This window comes from Taudactylus pleione, unplaced genomic scaffold (assembly GCF_031769625.1).
Source record: "Taudactylus pleione unplaced genomic scaffold, aTauple2 ptg000137l, whole genome shotgun sequence".
NCBI lineage: Eukaryota > Metazoa > Chordata > Amphibia > Anura > Myobatrachidae > Taudactylus > Taudactylus pleione.
The window spans coordinates 4,340,461-4,359,783 of record NW_028284539.1 but is presented as its reverse complement, the minus strand read 5'-3'; the positions used below and the strand labels follow the sequence as shown (position 1 = coordinate 4,359,783).

The 19,323-nt window shown below is 44.7% G+C and overlaps 1 protein-coding gene across 5 annotated transcripts in view; it reads right to left on the bottom strand.

Annotated features, from left to right (window-relative positions):
• Nucleotides 1-19,323, bottom strand: part of LOC148522870 (poly(rC)-binding protein 3-like) — a 1,341,444-nt gene that overhangs the window by 862,763 nt on the left and 459,358 nt on the right. The gene's annotated exons all lie outside the window — the stretch shown is intronic.

Genomic DNA, 19,323 nt, shown 5'->3' with positions numbered 1-19,323 from the left:
AGACAGATTAACTAAAACAGTATTTATTGCATTGACATTTGTGGAATGACTTGCTATATCACAGCTTAATTTCACAAGTGTTTGCAGTATGAAATTATGTGATTTTTTTTATTTGTTTTATGCCATAGTCATGCTGTGCTATTCAAACCTAGAAAATAATGGTCTCTTATATGTATTGTTTCTTCAAATTACATTCACAACAATATATGCCACCACTTTCTCTATTCGATTGACAGGGCTCCGTGAATGACTCACTGAAATATACAATAAAACTCTCTAAGCTATGTTAAACTTCACATCCACACAATTGTACAGGATATCTGTGTATGAAAAATATATGTGTGTGTACTGTAAGTGTTTATTCATGGTTTTGATGTATGTGTGGAAACTACATTATTAAATCTTGACAACTGATACAAGAAATGGGAACATTTTCAAAACTGTTAACAAAATTCACAAACTTTGGACCATTCTCTGGCAGAATCTTGGCTTAATTCCTTTCAATACTACCCCAACATTTCAATAAAATGAATTGAGTTCTATCATCTCAGTTTTATTGATAGACCAAACATTTTGCTGTATACAAATTTAGAAATACAATAAAATGGTGAAGTAAAATAGATATTTTAAGGTTTATCATGTACAGGATATACAAGCTGTAGCTTCTGTTTTTCCCAAAACAAATGTGTATCAGACAGGTCCTACTGGTTCTATTGACACCTCCACATGGGCAATACTTAGCAGGTGACAAATATTATGTAACATAATTCTGCAAATGTCAACAGGTCATCCTAAATCATAATGAGAAATGTCCTAAAACTCATTTTTGTTACTTTTATTTCTGGCTTATTCCATTTATTGAAAATTACAGTTGTATACCGAATCACACTACATTAAAATACACTTTTCTGTAATTTCTGAATATAATGATCTTCAAAAAAAAGCGTTAGTAGGTGTTAATTCCATAATACAATAGGTAGAGCTTTAATCTGACACCAATACTTTAATCAATTGCTTGTTCTCAATATCAAAATAATACAATGCTTTTCTGAAGCCATCTTGAATAGAGATGTGCGCCGACCCCCGTATTTTGGTTTTGGATCTGGATCTACCCTGGTTTTGGATCTGGATTGGTTTTGCCAAAACCTCACCTCCGTGTTTTGTTTTCATGTTTTGGTTTTCGAGCTGGATTTTTTCTTAAAAAATCATAAAAACAGCTAAAATCACATAAAATGGGTCTGTTTTTGTTCCTACAGTATAATTAACCTCAATAACATTTATTTCCAGTAATTTCCAATAAATTTTGACCACCTCACAATATTATTTGCTTCATCTAGTTAAGGCCAAAAGACTGCATCCAGCTAGCTGGCTGACTAAGCTAAGTGACACAGTGGGCGGCACTAACGTGGCAGTTCAGTTTCTAATTTCCAACACGGATACAGTGTGTTATACAGTGTGGGTTGGATACACCAATAGTGCACTTACTGTGACAGCAGTGTCGGCAGAGCGGGGTTGCTGACAGGGTCCTCAGTACATGGAATGGCAGTGCTGCGGTGCTGGCAGTGTCCTTAGTGAAGGGTACCGGTGATGTCGGCAGTGCGGGGATGCCAGCGGTGTCTTTAGTGCAGGTTTGCTGGCTGTGTCGGCAGTGCGGGGGAGCCAGCAGTGTCTTAGTGCAGATTTGCTGGCTGTGTCGGCAGTGCAGGGGTGCAAGCGGTGTCTTTAGTGCAGGTTTGCCGGCTGTGTTGGCAGTGCAGGGGTGCCAGCGGTGTCTTTAGTGCAGGTTTGCTGGCTGTGTCGGCAGTGAAGGTTGTGTTCTCAATGCAGGGTGCCGGCGGTGTCGGCAGAGCGGGGGTGCCCGCGGTGTCCTCAGTGCAGGTTTGATGACTGTGTCAGCAGTGCAGGGGTGTTGTCAATGCAGGGTGTCGGCAGAGCGGGGGTGCCAGAGGTATCCTCAGTGCAGGTTTGCTGACTGTGTTGGCAATGCAGGGGTGCTGGTGGTGTCCTCAGTGTGGGAGTGTCGGCAGTGTGGGGGCGCTGATGGTGTCCTCAGTACGTTGGGCAGCAGTGCAGGAGTGTCGGCAGCAGGGGATGCTGCCAGTGGGGGTGCCGGCGGTGTCAGGTGGTGGGGGATGGTGGGCGCCATCTTCTTTTCCTCTTTTTGTGTAGTTTTCAATGGGCTTAACGCTGATTGGCTGAGAGCTGTGACAGACGGCTCTCTCAGCCAATCAGCATTAAACCCGCTGAAAACAAAACCTCGTGACTCGACAGAGGGGTCGCGAGGTTTTGCCTCGGGTCAGGGATCCGGGGCAGGCAGGGAGATCACCCCGGGTCCCCGAAATTTGAGTGGGTTCAGATCTCTGAGATCCGAACCCGCTCATCTCTAATCTTGAAGCAACTACCAATTAAAGTACATTCTAGAATCTCTGTTTTTCCTAAAAATAATTTTGTATGAGTAAAAAAAGAATAATGGAGCTATTCTTATAGTACTGTTGTTTTGAAGAAGTAAAATTGGAAGGTTTAAATTAGAGATGAGTGGTTTGGACTTGGAAAAATCTGATAGATCTGAATTTAGGGGTACTGAGCAGCACCAAGTCATGACTCAAATCTTCAACCTGGATCTTGTCAAGAGGCAAAACGCCATTTCCCAGAAATCTCAGATCTGACATGTTTTCGATTTTAAAATCCAATCCTGAGGTGAAGCAAGTTCAACATAATTTTCCCAAAAATGTCTGTGTTCGCTGTTTTTTGATCACTTATAAGGGCGCTGTGAGGATATTTATCTGCCATTTGCCATTTATGCATGTAGGCAAAGGATCGATCATCAATGTCAGTTGAACTTGAAAGTGATAAAAAAGACTGAGGACTTCAGAGATGGATGCAAAGCCGATGTTTTTGAAAATTGCCAATGTTTTTTCTACTGCTTCAGAGTTGAACTGCGCATGTTCCGCGATTATCTTGTGAAGGCAGTCACACTGAGGATTTATTCTCAAAAAGAATGATAGACAGGGATTGTTTTTGGGCAGCAACGGGCAGGTGGTGACTCAAGCGCAGGCATGTCGCAACTGTTTTCGGGGTGTATCTCAGCCTGCAACTGTGATCCTCTATGCAGTTGCGAAGGCTCCAGTGTCTCAGTTCCGATGGCCATTTTGAGTAACTTTAGGGTTACTCAGAACTTCAATAATTGACTGATCTGCATATGAAGCTGTATATTTGAACCCAAGCACTTGGATTTGTGAAGCAGCTTGTGCAAAAATATGCAAATATCGCCGCCGCCAGGATCTGTATTGAGTCGCGACTACGCACAGTACATAGTCCTGATGGAATTTGCATCCATATTCAAATCAGGCCCTGAGAGTGACATACTGTACACTGTAACAGGGGGGTGGCTAGCCAGATGTAGACATGTCACAGGTGTGTTACAGCTGCATTGGCACAGGCGGCTATGTTGAGACAGATATTCTGCACTTCCATAGGGCTGGTGCAATCTTCGATGGGGCGACCGATGGAGTGTCTTAATATGTACAGTGACAGATTAATGTAGCAGCTGGCGAGTACGTCAGATGAAAGCACATCGGCTGCAACTGCCTCTATTTTTGAATCAGGTCCAGAGTGAGAGGCAGAGTAGGGAGTGACAGGCTGAGACGCTGCATGACTTTCTATCCCGCTGAAAAACTAATGCAAAACTATTTTATAAAAAATATTTTTTTTATTAATTTAACTCTTTATTTGTATTTGTCAGGGTACTTATCCCCCCCCCCCAAAAAAAGTAAAGTATTTTCACCTGCTTAAAAATGTAATCTTGTTCTAATTGTGTGCAGAGCTATATCACAGTTAACCAAGAAAGCTGCAAACATTTTGGGAACTACCCTGGTATTTGTCAGTTTGTTTACTTTATATTTCTTTCATGCACCCAAAAAAACCCTCAACCAAACAAACACTGTCCATAATCTATCCCCTCTGCAGCAGAATTGTCTGGTGGTTTGTAAATTATAATTACTTTTCCTTTTTAAAATGAAAGGTGTGGGTGGAGGGCCCAAATCCAATCAATATCGGTCATTTTATAAGCTTGCTTGGTAAAAATTGGAGGTGCTGTATACAGCTTTCAAAATGACCATCATCCGTGCACAGGGACGTATTTATAATGGGTGCATGCCCACAACCGCACACCCTGCACCCATACTTTTTTTTAATACTTACCTCTCCGAATTCCCAGAGTAGCACTACACAAAAAGCCTGAAAAATGGCCACCGTGGCCATCTTCCCTGCATTTTGCACTTGTGCAGTAGGAAATCACCATGAAAATGGTAGCCGCACAATTTTTCCGGTGACCTGCGCATGCACTGTAGACTCCGGGCACACTCTAGTGCACAGAGTCTACTGCTGCTGTCAGTTCACTGACGGCAGCTGGGGAGAGAGGACGGGGAGTGAACATGGACCCCTTACATTTTTAAGCAGGTGAAAATACTTTACTTTTTTTTGGGGGGGGGGGGATAAGTACCCTGACAAATACAAATAAAGAGTTAAATTAATAAAAAATATATTTTTTATAAAATAGTTTTGCATTAGTTTTTCAGCGGGATAGAAAGTCATGCAGCGTCTCAGCCTGTCACTCCCTACTCTGCCTCTCACTCTGGACCTGATTCAAAAATAGAGGCAGTTGCAGCCGATGTGCTTTCTTCTGAGATACTCACCAGCTGCCACATTAATCTGTCACTGTACATATTAAGACACTCCATCGGTCGCCCTATCGAAGAATGCATCAGAGAGTGGAACTAGAGAGTGGTGGGCCCAGATGCAAGAATATGCTTTCCCCCCCAGCCCCAGCGTGTGTGTCACTCTTTCCCCCCCCAGTGTGTGTGTCAGCCTATTTCCCCCCAGCCCCAGCATGTGTCAGCCTCATTCCCCCCCAGCCCCAGCGTGTGTCAGCCTCTTTCCCCTCCAGCCCCAGCAAGTGTCAGCCTCTTTCCCCCCCAGCATGTGTCAGTCTCTTTTCCCCCAGCATGTCAGCATCTTTACCCCAGCCCCAGTGTGTCTCAGCCTTTCCCCCCCAGCCCCAGTGTGTGTCAGCCTCTTCCCCTCCCCCAGCCCCAGTGTGTCAGCCTTTTCCCCCCCCAGCCCCAGCGTGTGTCAGCCTCTTTCCCCCCCAGCCCAAGTATGTGTCAGCCTCTTTCCCCCCCAGTCCCAGCATGTGTCAGCCTCTTTCCCCCCCAGCCCCAGCGTGTGTCAGCCTCTTTCACCCCCAGCGTGTGTCAGCCTCTTTCACCCCCAGCATGTATAAGCCTCTTTCACCCCAGAGTGTGTCAGCCTCTTTCACCTCCAGTGTGTGTCAGCCTCTTTCCCCCCCAGCGTGTCAGCCTCTTTCCCGCCAGCCCCAGCGTGTGTCAGCCTCTTTCCCCCCCAGCCCCAGCATGTTAGCCTCTTCCCCCCCAGCTCCAGCATGTGTCAGCCTCTTTCCCCTCCAGCCCCAGCATGTGTCAGCCTCTTTCCCCCAAAGCCCCAGCATGTATCAGTCTCTTTCCCCCCAGTGTGTCAGCATCTTTCCCCCAGCCCCAGTGTGTCTCAGCCTTTTCCCCCCCAGCCCAAGTGTGTGTAAGCCTCTTCCCCCCCCAGCCCCAGTGTGTCAGCCTTTCCCCCCCCAGCCCCAGCGTGTGTCAGCCTCTTTCACCCCCAGCGTGTGTCAGCCTCTTTCACCCCCAGCGTGTGTCAACCTCTTTCACCCCCAGCATGTGTCAGCCTCTTTCCCCCCCAGCCCCAGCGTGTCAGTCTCTTTCACCCCCAGCATGTGTCAGCCTCTTTCCACCCTAGCCCCAGCATGTGTCAGCCTCTTTCCCTTCCAGCCCCAGCATGTGTCAGCCTCTTTCCCCCCAGCATGTGTCAGTCTCTTTCCCCCCAGCATGTCAGCATCTTTTCCCCAGCCCCAGCATGTGTCTCAGTCTCCCCCCCCAGCCCCAGTGTGTGTCAGCCTCTTCCCCCCCCAGCCCCAGTGTGTAAGCCTTTCCCCCCCCAGCCCCAGCGTGTCAGCCTCTTTCACCCCCAGCATGTGTCAGCCTTTTTCACCCCAGTGTGTGTCAGCCTCTTTCACCCCCAGCGTGTGTTAGCCTCTTTCCCCCCCAGCCCCAGCGTGTCAGCCTCTTTCCCCCCCAGCCCCAGCATGTGTCAGCCTCTTCCCCCCAGCTCCAGCATGTTAGCCTCTTTCCCCCCCAGCCCCAGCATGTGTCTCAGCCTTTTCCCCCCCAGCCCCAGTGTGTGTCAGCCTCTTCCCCCCCCTGCCCCAGTGTGTCAGCCTTTTCCCCCCCAGCCCCAGCGTGTGTCAGCCTCTTTCACCCCCAGCGTGTGTCAGCCTCTTTCACCCCCAGCGTGTGTCAGCCTCTTTCACCCCCAGCGTGTGTCAGCCTCTTTCCCCCCCAGCCCCAGCGTGTGTCAGCCTCTTTCACCCCCAGCATGTGTCAGCCTCTTTCCCCCCAGCCCCAGTGTGCGTGTCAGCCTCTTTCCCCCCCAGCCCCAGCATGTGTCAGCCACTTTCCCCCCCAGCCCCAGTGTGTGTGTCAGCCTCTTTCCCACCAGTGTGTGTCAGCCTCTTTCCCCCCCAGCCCCAGCATGTCAGCCTCTTTCCCCCCCAGCCCCAGCGTGTGTCAGCCTCTTTCCCCCCCAGCCCCAGCATGTCAGCCTCTTTCCTCCCCAGCATGTCAGCCTCTTTCCCCCCCAGCCCCAGCATGTGTCAGCCTCATTCCCCCCCAGCCCCAGCATGTGTTAGCCTCTTTCCCCCCCCAGCCCCAGCGTGTGTCAGCCTCTTTCCCCCCCAGCCCCAGCATGTGTCAGTCTCTTTCCCCCAGCATATCAGCATCTTTCCCCAAGCCCCAGCATGTGTCTCAGCCTTTTTCCCACCCAGCCCCAGTGTGTGTCAGCCTCTTCCCCCCCCCAGCCCCAGTGTGTCAGCCTTTTCCCCCCCAGCCCCAGCATGTGTCAGCCTCTTCCCCCCAAGCCCCAGCATGTCAGCCTCCCCCCCCAGCCCCAGCGTGTGTCAGCCTCTTCCCCCCCCAGCCCCAGTGAGTCAGCCTCTTCCCCCCCCAGCCCCAGCATGTGTCAGCCTCTTCCCCCCCAGCCCCAGTGTGTGTCAGTCTCTTTCCCCCCAGCCCCAGTGTGTGTCAGCCTCTCCCCCAGCCCCAGCGTATGTGTCAGCCTTCCCCCCCAGCCCCAGTTTGTGTGTCAGCCTTTTAACCCCCCAGCCCCAGTGTGTGGGTCAGCCTGCCCCCCCCAGCGCCAGCATGTGTCAGCCTCTTCATCCCCCCCAGCCCGTGTGTGTCAGCCTGTCCCCCCCCCAGCACCAGCGTGTGTGTCAGCCTCTTCATCCCCCCCCAGCACCAGAGTGTGTGTCAGCCTGTCCACCCCCAGTGTGTGTCAGCCTCTTCATCCCCCCCCAGCGCCGGCCTGTCCCCCCCAGCACCAGCGTGTGTCAGCCTCTTCATCCCCCCCAGCACCAGCGTGTCAGCCTTTCCCCCCCCAGCCCCAGCGTGTGTCAGCCTCTTCCCAGCCCCAGCATGTGTCAGTCTCTTTCCCCCCCAGCCCCAGTGTGTGTGTCAGCCTCCCCCCCAGCCCCAGCGTATGTGTCAGCCTTCCCCCCCAAGCCCCAGTGTGTGTGTCAGCCGGTCCCCCCCCAGCGCCAGCATGTGTCAGCCTCTTCATCCCCCTCCAGCCCCAGTGTGTGTCAGCCTGTCCCCCCCCAGCGCCAGTGTGTGTGTCAGCCTCTTCATCCCCCCCCAGCGCCAGCGTGTGTGTCAGCCTGCCCCCCCAGCATTTGTCAGCTTCTTCATCCCCCCCAGTGCCAGCCTGTCCCCCCCCCAGTGCCAGCATGTGTCAGCCTCTTCATCCCCCCCAGCACCAGCCTGTCCCCCCCAGCGCCAGCGTGTGTCAGACTCTTCATCTCCGCCCCCAGCACCAGCCTGTCCCCCCCCAGTGCCAGCGTGTGTCAGCCTCTTCATCTCCCCCCCAGCGCCAGCGTGTGTCAGCCTGTCCCCCCCCCAGCGCCAGTCAGCCTCTTTCACCCTCCCCCCCTCCATACCACCGCCACTTACCTTATTTCTTCTTCTTCTGCTCCTCTTGATCTGCGGCTCCTCTCGATCTTCTTACTCCAGCAGCCCGGCCCCCTATTATGACACCTGGAGGTGGCGTTATCCATGGTCTTCCCTGGTTACCGGACTCCTGCTCCGCTCTAACGTGGAGAGCAGAGCCGGGAGTCGGTCCCAGTAATCAGTCGTGTGGTCTAAACAGACCGCAAGCTGATTACTGTAAAAAAAAGAACAAATTGTCAAATTTTTTACTTACCTGACTCCAGGGACCAGTGATCGGGCCTCCGGTGATGTCTCCCCTTCGGTCAGCTCGTCTCCCATAGTGCACTGCGGCCCGGTCATCAGGTGATCGGGTCCCAGTGCAGTATGGGATATCACCGGACCGGACGCAAGGAGGACATCACCGGAGGGGATCATGCAGGTAAGTGCTATAAAGGGAGGGGGTGTCGCAGGGGGTCCGCGATCGCGGGTGGCAGGGCTTAGCTCCGTGGAGTGGGGCTTAGCGCCGGGGGTAGCAGCAGCGGCCGGTCGGCGCATGTGCGGGCACTTTGTCATGGTATTTTTTGCAAAAATAAGGGATTCGCAGGGACAAAGCTTTATCGCAAGCTCTGTCCCTGCAAGGGATTTGTAGTAACTCCCTGTGATATTGCCTGAATTCGCAATGCGAATTCAGTCATTAATATCACACTACAATCTGCATTCAAAATGCGGAATGTAGTAAATAGAGCCCCTAGTCCCTTGTGTGTGCATTTTATCATCTGTGCCTTTTTTTTGTTATTCACATTAGTCCCAACCCATGGAGAAAACATAATCATAAAAATTAAATTGGAAGGCTTCTGCTGGCACTAGCCTGGACCACCAATGGGTGATGCCGCTATGCTATCAAGTGGTGTCAGTCTATTTTGGCATTGGGTCCGGATACTGCATCCCAAACCCAAAAGAACAAGTTTGTTAATTGCAAACACTTTAATTCATGCTAATGCTGGGGAGTGAGGAAGGGAATGGAAGGAATACAGGCAAGAAAATGGAAGGTTGTGCCTGGCACCAGCCTGGACCACCAATCAGTGATATGCGGTGTGGTCTATGGCTGGGGAGGCATACATGGAGATGGGTCTGCTGGGAGCCTGTCTCACACCTTACTCACTGTAACTCTCCCCTCACTACACTAAGGGGTAAATTTACTAAAGTGAGACTTTTTAGAAGTGAGTTTTAAAAGTGATGTTGCCCATAGCAACCAGATTCTAGCTATTATCTTCTAGAAGGTGCTATCTAAATGTTAAGTAGAATCTGATTGGTTGCGATGGGCAACATCACTTTTAAAACTCACTTCTAAAAACTCTCACTTTAGTAAATTTACCCCTAAGCTTCAGTGTCCATATTTGCATCACTATGTCTTCACTTGCTACTGGTGACTGAGATCCAATCTCTAAACACTGCAGTGCACTTCCTGGTCACATGAGACATCCAAGGTGTCCATCAGTGCTCAAGGCACGCCCCTTTTACACAGAGGCATTCCGCTATTAGCTCTCTTTCGGTGCAGCTTACTACCCATAGTGTGGCCCCGTCCCCAAGTCTGCAAGCAGTGTCTAACTATACAGAAGCAAGGCTGAGCTGTTGCTGCCTCATCTCTCATATCTCTGCAGTCACAGAGAGCTCTACAAAGCTGGTGAGTGTTTATTGTAATAATTTTTAAAGTGAACAAAGACGATGTTTATAAGTTATATATATCTTCTTTGTATTATTCCAATAATTTTTATATCAAATCTCAGGAGTATGACAGGGGAGGATCTGCCTCCCATGCCTACCCTGACTGCACATCCCTGCCACCAATGTGTGTTCTTCCGAGGAGTTAACGTGTCCTAGTTCTGATTACTGGCCATTGTGGACCATAGGTGCCAAGAAGCCGGGAGTGGGACAGGTGTTAAATTGCCTTGCTGTAGACTGGCAGACCAAATAATCCACAGATGTCAGGGCAGTACTTACCTAAGAAAGCAGAAAGTGTCCTCCGAGATGTGATAAATTCAGATTTGGAGCTTATTTTATTCACATCCCATTTGCTTCTCTTTTTTAAAACAGATTTTTATTATATCTTAATTATAATTTTAATCTTTATTTTTGTTTTATTTTTTCAGTAATATTTTCTGTTTCTATCAGAAATTTTAAGTTTTATACAGTGTAACCAGGATTGAAATAATTTAGATAAGGAACCTGCGCGTCTGGGAATTACTTACACGGAGACCAAGCAGTGTGTAACTAGGCACACACTCCACTCAGAAAATAGCAACACCGGACATCTACATGCATTGTTGGACTCACAAGTGCCTGGATTTTCACAAGCGCCTGGATTTTCAACAAGTTAACGGACCGGAGGGCATGGGACGCCGCCCCTGCGGAAAAAACATTGTTATCTTTGGACTTTTAAAAAACATTTTGCTCCATATGCCCAATTGTTTTTGTCCTTTTTATATTTATACTACTCATTTTTTCTAATACCAGTGTTTACAACTAATACTGTGCTACAATTGACTCATGCTATGAGACATATAGGGCCAAATGTAATAGGGTGAAAACTCTCACATTTGTAAACTCAGCCAATGTAATAAAGTCACAGAACATGCAAACTTGCATGTTTTTCAGACTTAAAAAACTCTCAAGATTTAAACTCTCATCCAGGTGTTTCCTGTTTTGATAATACAACTCGATCAATGTATTAGTGTGAGAATTTTACTGCTAAACTCACATTTTATAAACTCTCACCTTATTATATTTGGCCCGTAGCATTCTATAGCTCACGTTTAAAGATTGATATATTCTGAGGAGCACTGTGACTCCTTTCACTTTATCTGATTAAATACATAATATCTGGATAGGTTTATAGTTTCTGTGTGATATTTACTATTATATACATACACATACAGACTATGTCAGCATAAGGGGACACTGTGGCTAAGCGCAGACACATTTAAAACAGAGAAATAGATGCTTGCGCTCCACGCTGCACCTGGCAGCTAATAACAATGTGATATTCACCAATCACAGACGTATATACACACAAAAATAAAAGTCGTTAAAAGCGCTCAAGTAAAGGCACCTTTACTTGAGTGCTTTTAAAAACTTTTATTTTTGTGTGCAGACACATTTACTTCTATTTATCCATAACCAGGATTGCATCTATTTAAATAAAAATTAACTTTTTGCAAAGAACACTTAAAGATCCTACTGGTGAGGTTATTCCTACAATAAATATGCAACAAAACATGGGTGAGTACAGACCAATACTGTAAGGGGTATATTTACTAAAGTGCGAGTTTTTAGAAGTTTAGATGGTGCCCATAGCAACCAATACAGTAATAGGATGCAGGATTCTGAATGTCCTGAGATTTTGGCAAGTTAGCAGATAAATTTAAAGTGACAATGTTTAGTAAGGCAAAACTAGTTGGTTTGGATTTTTCTCTGCACACAACTTTACTGTCTATTTTGAATGATTTAATTTGTACTTAATCTTATGTTTTGTATATATAGTCATTTTTATTCGATGTCTAGACTGGAAATAATTGACAAGACTAATCATGAGGTTGTAATTTTTTGGAATCTAATTAACTGAATCCTAATTAATTGCTTTCAATTTTTGACTGCCTTGATAGGATGAGCAATAGCTTTTTGATTATATCAATTGCATTTAGGTTCTTGATAGAGAAGGTGCACCGACCCCCGTGTTTTGGTTTTGGATCTGGATCTCCCCTGGTTTTGAATCTGGATTGCCTTTGCCAAAACCTTACCTCTGTGTTTTGTTTTCCTGTTTTGGTTCTGGATTTTTTCTTAAAAAAACAAAAAAACAGCTAAAGTAGCATAAAATGGGCCTTTTTTTCTTCCTACAGTATTAATAACATCAATAACATTTATTTCCACTCATTTCCAGTCAATTTTGACCACCTCACAGCTCACAATATTGATTTTTTTCATCTAGCTAAAGGGCCAAAAGGTTGCATCCAGCTTGCTGGCTCAAAACTGATTGATATAATTGTTAATAGAGTTGAAGACTGTGCAAAGATGATGGTTGGGATACCCTTGAGGATTGAAGATTTGATAGTTGATAGTTGGTGCAGCCCCTGGCTGTAAAAATTATAATAAATTAACTTAAAAAACTATTCATTGGTGCAGCCCCTGGCTGTAAAATTGATAATAAATAAATAAAAAAACAATTCATTGGTGCACCCCTGGCTGTAAAATTTATAATAAATTAATTAAAAAACAAATCATTGGTTCCTAAACCAACCATGACATTAGTTTAAAATGTCAGGCAGCAATGCCCCAACCAGCACATAATGGAAAGGAAAAAGGTGCAAGATGGAATAGTCCTTGGGCCCTCCCACCCACCCTTATGTTGTATACGAAACATGACATTCACAGTTTAACAAACCAATCATTTCAGCAATGAGGACTGCCAATTGTGGCTGAAATTATTGGTTTGTTTGGACCCCCATAAAACAAGCTGCCAATGTGCATTGGACATGGAAATGAAAATGACCCCATACACAAACTGGCTTTGCATTACAAGTTGTCGTCGTCCTCGTCCTCCCCATCAGTGTGTACATCCTCTCCTTCACACAATATTAATTCATCCCCGCTGGAATCCACCATAGGTGCCTCTGTAATTTTTTTATGTAATTGTTGGTAGAAGTCTTCCTCGTGGAATTTGTAATTCATTTTAATGAACATCATCTTTTCTACATTTTCAGGAAGTAACCTCCTATGCCGATTGCCAGCCAAGGTTGCCAGCTGCACTGAAAACTCTTTCGGAGTACACACTGGAGGGTGGGCAATTTAAGTAATGCAAAGCCAGTTTGTGTATGGGACTCCAAATTGCCGCTTTTTCCTGCCAATACTGAAAGGGACTGTCTGACATGCCTATTAGGATGTTATCTCTGAAATAGTCCTCCACCATTCTGTGAATGGAGACCGTATCACACATATTCACGGTAGAAGACATGTCACTAGTAGGCAGTTCTCTCAGGCCCGATCAGATGTAATTTTTTGGTGAAAGGTCGCCGTCATTCAGGCATTCTGTAAGGAAAATGTAGTTTTTTCCTGGCAGCTGCAGAAACTGAAGGAGAAGATGATGGCATTTCACATGTGGCTGCAGCTGACAATTTTGTTACCAACAGCTCTTTGCATAGTTTTAGATTTCAGTCTGTTGGAAAAAAAACTCACAAGGTAGGACTTAAACCTAGGATCAAGAATGGTCGCCAAAATATATTTTTCAGATTTCAATAGATTGACAACTCTTGGATCCTGGTGAAGTGAATCAAAGACTTGATCCACCAGTCCGACATACCTTGCGCAATCGCTCCGTTTCAGTTCCTCCTTCAGGTTCTCTAGCTGTTTTTGTAAAAGTCTGATGAGGGGAATGACCTGACTCAAGCTGGAAGTGTCTGTACTAACTTCACGTGTGGCAAGTTCAAAGGGCTTGAGAACCTTGCACAACACGGAAATTACAACAGGTGCATTCCCCCTTCTTAGCCTGTGTCATAGGCCATTGTATAGCCCTGGATGGCCTTTTGCTGTTACTCCATCCACTGAAACATATAGAGGGTAGAATTCCACTGAGTTACTACCTCTTGCTTCAGCTGATGGCAGGGCAAATTTAACAGTAACTGCTAGTCATGCAATCTTCGACAAGCACTTGCCGAATGTCTAAAATGTCTGGATATTTTGTGGGCCACCAAGAGCATCTCCTGCACGCCCCTGTTCTTTTTGTAAAAAATGTTGCACCACCCATTGGAAAATTGTGTCCAATACAATTTTAATTAATCTTCAACCAATCATATAACTTTTTTCTCTATAAATCATAAGTCTCTATTTTCTTATGTTTTTGGGTCATTGGTTTTATTTTTAAACATACAGTAAAAGTCAATTCTACACTATTTTGAATAACAATTCAACATGAACCATATAGCGGGATGGTATGTTTATCATTTAAAGTATTTACACTCTCTCTCCCTGCTCTATTCTCTACTCTCTTTCCATCCTTCTTCTTCACTACTCCTTTCCTTCACTAGTCATTCTTCCTTCAACTCTCTCACATCTGTCCTATTGTCTTCCTGCTCCTCCATCTTTCCCATGCTCATTTGTTATTATGCCTTTACACCTTACCCCCCCCATACCACACCTCCATGTAATGTGCTTATTCTTTTCTCATTACATGTCACACAGCTGGGCCGGGTTGGTGGGGGAACTCTGATGATGTTGCGCTGTAAGTTCCATAGGTTCAGGCAATCCCAGTAATGATGCTGTAGAATGCCCTTTAGAACAAATACTGCTGCAGTGATTGATGCGGCTACAGAGGCCATGATAGGCGGCCCGTGGCGGTGCCCAGCTGTACCACTAGACCAACAGGGAAGCCGTAGGTGACCACAAACTTTTAACTGCAGTAGATCTGAGGAGAACATGACCTCCTGCCCAGTCAGTGCCTGCATGAGTGACGTTGCGCTGCCTGGTATTAGCCCGATGATAGTACTACTATTGTCTGCCTGCTCCTCAGTTCACAGTCACACACGTGAACTCCTCATAGATAGTCACACACGCGAACTCCTCATAGTGGGGTTTGTGCGATGTGATGTCATTATGTCACGACGCGCCGTACAAGCAGAAAGCTGGGCCCACCAAGCAGCCAGAGTACACTGCAGGCGGATGCGATAGATGGAGAGAAGATAGGAAAGGCGCTGTCAGAGCAGCTGGTTCGAAAGGGGTGTGTCAAACCCCAATGTAACACAAAGAGAAGGAAAAAAGGATCGAACAGCGCTGGTATTCAGACAGTATAAATACTGGTTAACACTAATTAGCTCCAAATCTAGTAGAGCAACATCTGAATATAAATAACAAATGAAAGTGGTTCCCTGAATAATATTCAATGCGGCTTGGTTCAAAATTCAAAACATTTAATAATAAAATAATATAAAATATATATAATGGTAATAATCACACATAAAGTAGAAAATAATAACGCATAGGATGAATATTCCAGCATATAAAGTGCATGTGCGGACTCAAATTATAAGAGTCTCGAGTCCATATAGTTCACTGGTATTGTGAAAATCAAATAAAATGTCACAATGTCACAAGAGAAAGGCAACCCACATGGAGAGAAAATGGAGTATATTGAGGCAATCCGGACAATTATCCAGCAGTTGTCAGTATATTACCAGCCTGTGGAGATGATCCAGTTGATGGCTGGTCCAGTTAGCCAGCGAGGGCCACCGCTTAATGGCAGATGGTAAAAAATGTGTAATGCTGGTCCGGAACTTCCCAAGTGAGTCTCCAAATCAATCCTGGTATTCTGGGGTGCTGTAAGTCCTGGGGTGCTAAACGCGTTTCGTTGTGGAACCCCCCACAACTTCGTCAGTAGCTCAATAAAATGATCCTCTCAGAATGTGTTTAAATACCCTATGATGATTATAAAATCAATACAGCTGCGTACATCGTAATTATTCTGAACCAAGCCGTCCATATATTTATATAAATCACTATACACAAATTCTAAGGGAACTCCAATGGGAATAAAAAACATATTTAGTTCTTAATATACAAAATAATACACTACTTACAAATTCAATAGCGCACTCGCGCCTCATTACTTCCGGTTCATGCGACTCAGATAATATGATATGCTCACGTGAGTCCCCGGAAGTAATAATCAATGGTCTAAATCTATCACAGATCACGTGATGTAAACACAGACCACGTGCGTCTGTGTTCTGACCGCTGAATAATAGCGGTCATGTGATATGGCTCACTGCGTAGATATATTCACGTCAGTGGGTATGTATCCCTGCATGCCGCTCTACAATACTCTATCTCATAGCCATCTAATAAGCGGTGGTCACGTGATGTAAACATGCTTGCTGAATAAACCCATGTTATCATTGTTAATGAAGAATCCACACAGGGTATATTGCTAATCCAAACTAATAAGAGCAAATAACAGGGAGAAATGACAACAATCAAGTACTTAATTCCTAAATAGAGATAGATTATATGAAAGTTAAATAAAAAATAGCATACAAAATCAATTAGATAGTATACACATGACTATCTAGGGGACTGAATAAACTGGGTCGTTAGAAAAATAATAATAGAATAAGACTAATACCACTCCTACATATCCACATAAAAATCTCAAATAGAGTGGAAATAAATGAGAAAATCAGTGATGGACACCCCATCTGTAAATAGTAGACCTACACACGATACTAAAAAATGGAATTAAATTCTACTGATTCATTCAAACCACTCGGATACAATGAATTGAGTTTGAACATCCAATAAACCTCTTGCCTGCATAATGTCCGAAATCTATCGCCCCCCCTGGACGTCATAGTGATGGACTCCAATCCAACTATCCCTAAAGTTTGGGGATCTTTATTATGTTTATCTAGGAAGTGTAAAGATAAGCTGTGTGTTCTCACACCCTTAATGATGTTCCGATGGTGTTCCATGAACCTCGTTCTAAGTGATCTTGTGGTGCGGCCTACATATTGCAGGCCGCAACCACAGGTGATGAGATAAACAAAATAGGGTGTGTCACAGTTCATAAAGCTAACTAATGTGTATGTATCCTGTCCTGTGCCTAAAGAAATGGTAGTTGTTTTCTTCTGTGTATGTCTACACATCATACATCTCACTTTCCCACACCGATGGAAACCTGGGGGTCTAGTAGGTAACCATTGTTCTCTGTGTTCAGAGGCATCCTTCTCTGAATTGATCTTTTTATCAGTCTTTAGATAACTAGGGGCTAGGATACATTTGAGAGATTTATTTTTCCTATAAATCACAACTGGTTTGGAAGGTAGGACATTTCTCAGAGTATTGTCTTGTTGTAAAATTCTATAATTTCTAGAAATAATCTCCCTAATTTCTTTATGTTTATTATTAAACTTACATATAAATGGTAAATTATTTCTATTAAATGATTTCTCTTTATTGTTATGTAGATCTTTTTCTTTTGGATATAGTAAATCTAGTCTCTCTAGATTCGAGACCTCCTCTAAGGCTTTATTCAAAATGTGCGGGGGATAACCCCTTCTCTCGAAAGAAGAGATCATCCTGGATGCTTGTGATTGAAAAGTGGAGCAATTTCTCCGTAGGCGCATTGTGTATCCACCTGTTTGGTGAAATTCGAGGTGTGGATACTACCATCACAGATCTCCAGGGTCACATCCAGGAAGTCCATACGCAACGGATGATATTGATGAGTGATGGTAGTATCCACACCTCGAATTTCACCAAACAGGTGGATACACAATCCTATTTACACTTCAAAAGCGCCCACTACCAACCCTGGAAAAATACTATACCCAAGGGGCAGTTGATGCGCCAACGGAGAAATTGCTCCACTTTGGAAACTTTTCAATCACAAGCATCCAGGATGATCTCTTCTTTCGAGAGAAGGGGTTATCCCCCGCACATTTTGAATAAAGCCTTAGAGGAGGTCTCGAATCTAGAGAGACTAGATTTACTATATCCAAAAGAAAAAGATCTACATAGCAATAAAGAGAAATCATTTAATAGAAATAATTTACCATTTATATGTAAATTTAATAATAAACATAAAGAAATTAGGGAGATTATTTCTAGAAATTATAGAATTTTACAACAAGACAATACTCTGAGAAATGTCCTACCTTCCAAACCAGTTGTGATTTATAGGAAAAATAAATCTCTCAAATGTATCCTAGCCCCTAGTTATCTAAAGACTGATAAAAAGATCAATTCAGAGAAGGATGCCTCTGAACACAGAGAACAATGGTTACCTACTAGACCCCCAGGTTTCCATCGGTGTGGGAAAGTGAGATGTATGATGTGTAGACATACACAGAAGAAAACAACTACCATTTCTTTAGGCACAGGACAGGATACATACACATTAGTTAGCTTTATGAACTGTGACACACCCTATTTTGTTTATCTCATCACCTGTGGTTGCGGCCTGCAATATGTAGGCCGCACCACAAGATCACTTAGAACGAGGTTCATGGAACACCATCGGAACATCATTAAGGGTGTGAGAACACACAGCTTATCTTTACACTTCCTAGATAAACATAATAAAGATCCCCAAACTTTAGGGATAGTTGGATTGGAGTCCATCACTATGACGTCCAGGGGGGGTGATAGATTTCGGACATTATGCAGGCAAGAGGTTTATTGGATGTTCAAACTCAATTCATTGTATCCGAGTGGTTTGAATGAATCAGTAGAATTTAATTCCATTTTTTAGTATCCTGTGTAGGTCTACTATTTACAGATGGGGTATCCATCACTGATTTTCTCATTTATTTCCACTCTATTTGAGATTTTTATGTGGATATGTAGGAGTGGTATTAGTCTTATTCTATTATTATTTTTCTAACGACCCAGTTTATTCAGTCCCCTAGATAGTCATGTGTATACTATCTAATTGATTTGTATGCTATTTTTGATTTAACTTTCATATAATCTATCTCTATTTAGGAATTAAGTACTTGATTGTTGTCATTTCTCCCTGTTATTTGCTCTTATTAGTTTGGATTAGCAATATACCCTGTGTGGATTCTTCATTAACAATGATAACATGGGTTTATTCAGCAAGCATGTTTACATCACGTGACCACCGCTTATTAGATGGCTATGAGATAGAGTATTGTAGAGCGGCATGCAGGGATACATACCCACTGACGTGAATATATCTACGCAGTGAGCCATATCACATGACCGCTATTATTCAGCGGTCAGAACACAGACGCACGTGGTCTGTGTTTACATCACGTGATCTGTGATAGATTTAGACCATTGATTATTACTTCCGGGGACTCACGTGAGCATATCATATTATCTGAGTCGCATGAACCGGAAGTAATGAGGCGCGAGTGCGCTATTGAATTTGTAAGTAGTGTATTATTTTGTATATTAAGAACTAAATATGTTTTTTATTCCCATTGGAGTTCCCTTAGAATTTGTGTATAGTGATTTATATAAATATATGGACGGCTTGGTTCAGAATAATTACGATGTACGCAGCTGTATTGATTTTATAATCATCATAGGGTATTTAAACACATTCTGAGAGGATCATTTTATTGAGCTACTGACGAAGTTGTGTGGGGTTCCACAACGAAACGCGTTTAGCACCCCAGGACTTACAGCACCCCAGAATACCAGGATTGATTTGGAGACGCACTTGGGAAGTTCCGGACCAGCATTACACATTTTTTACCAT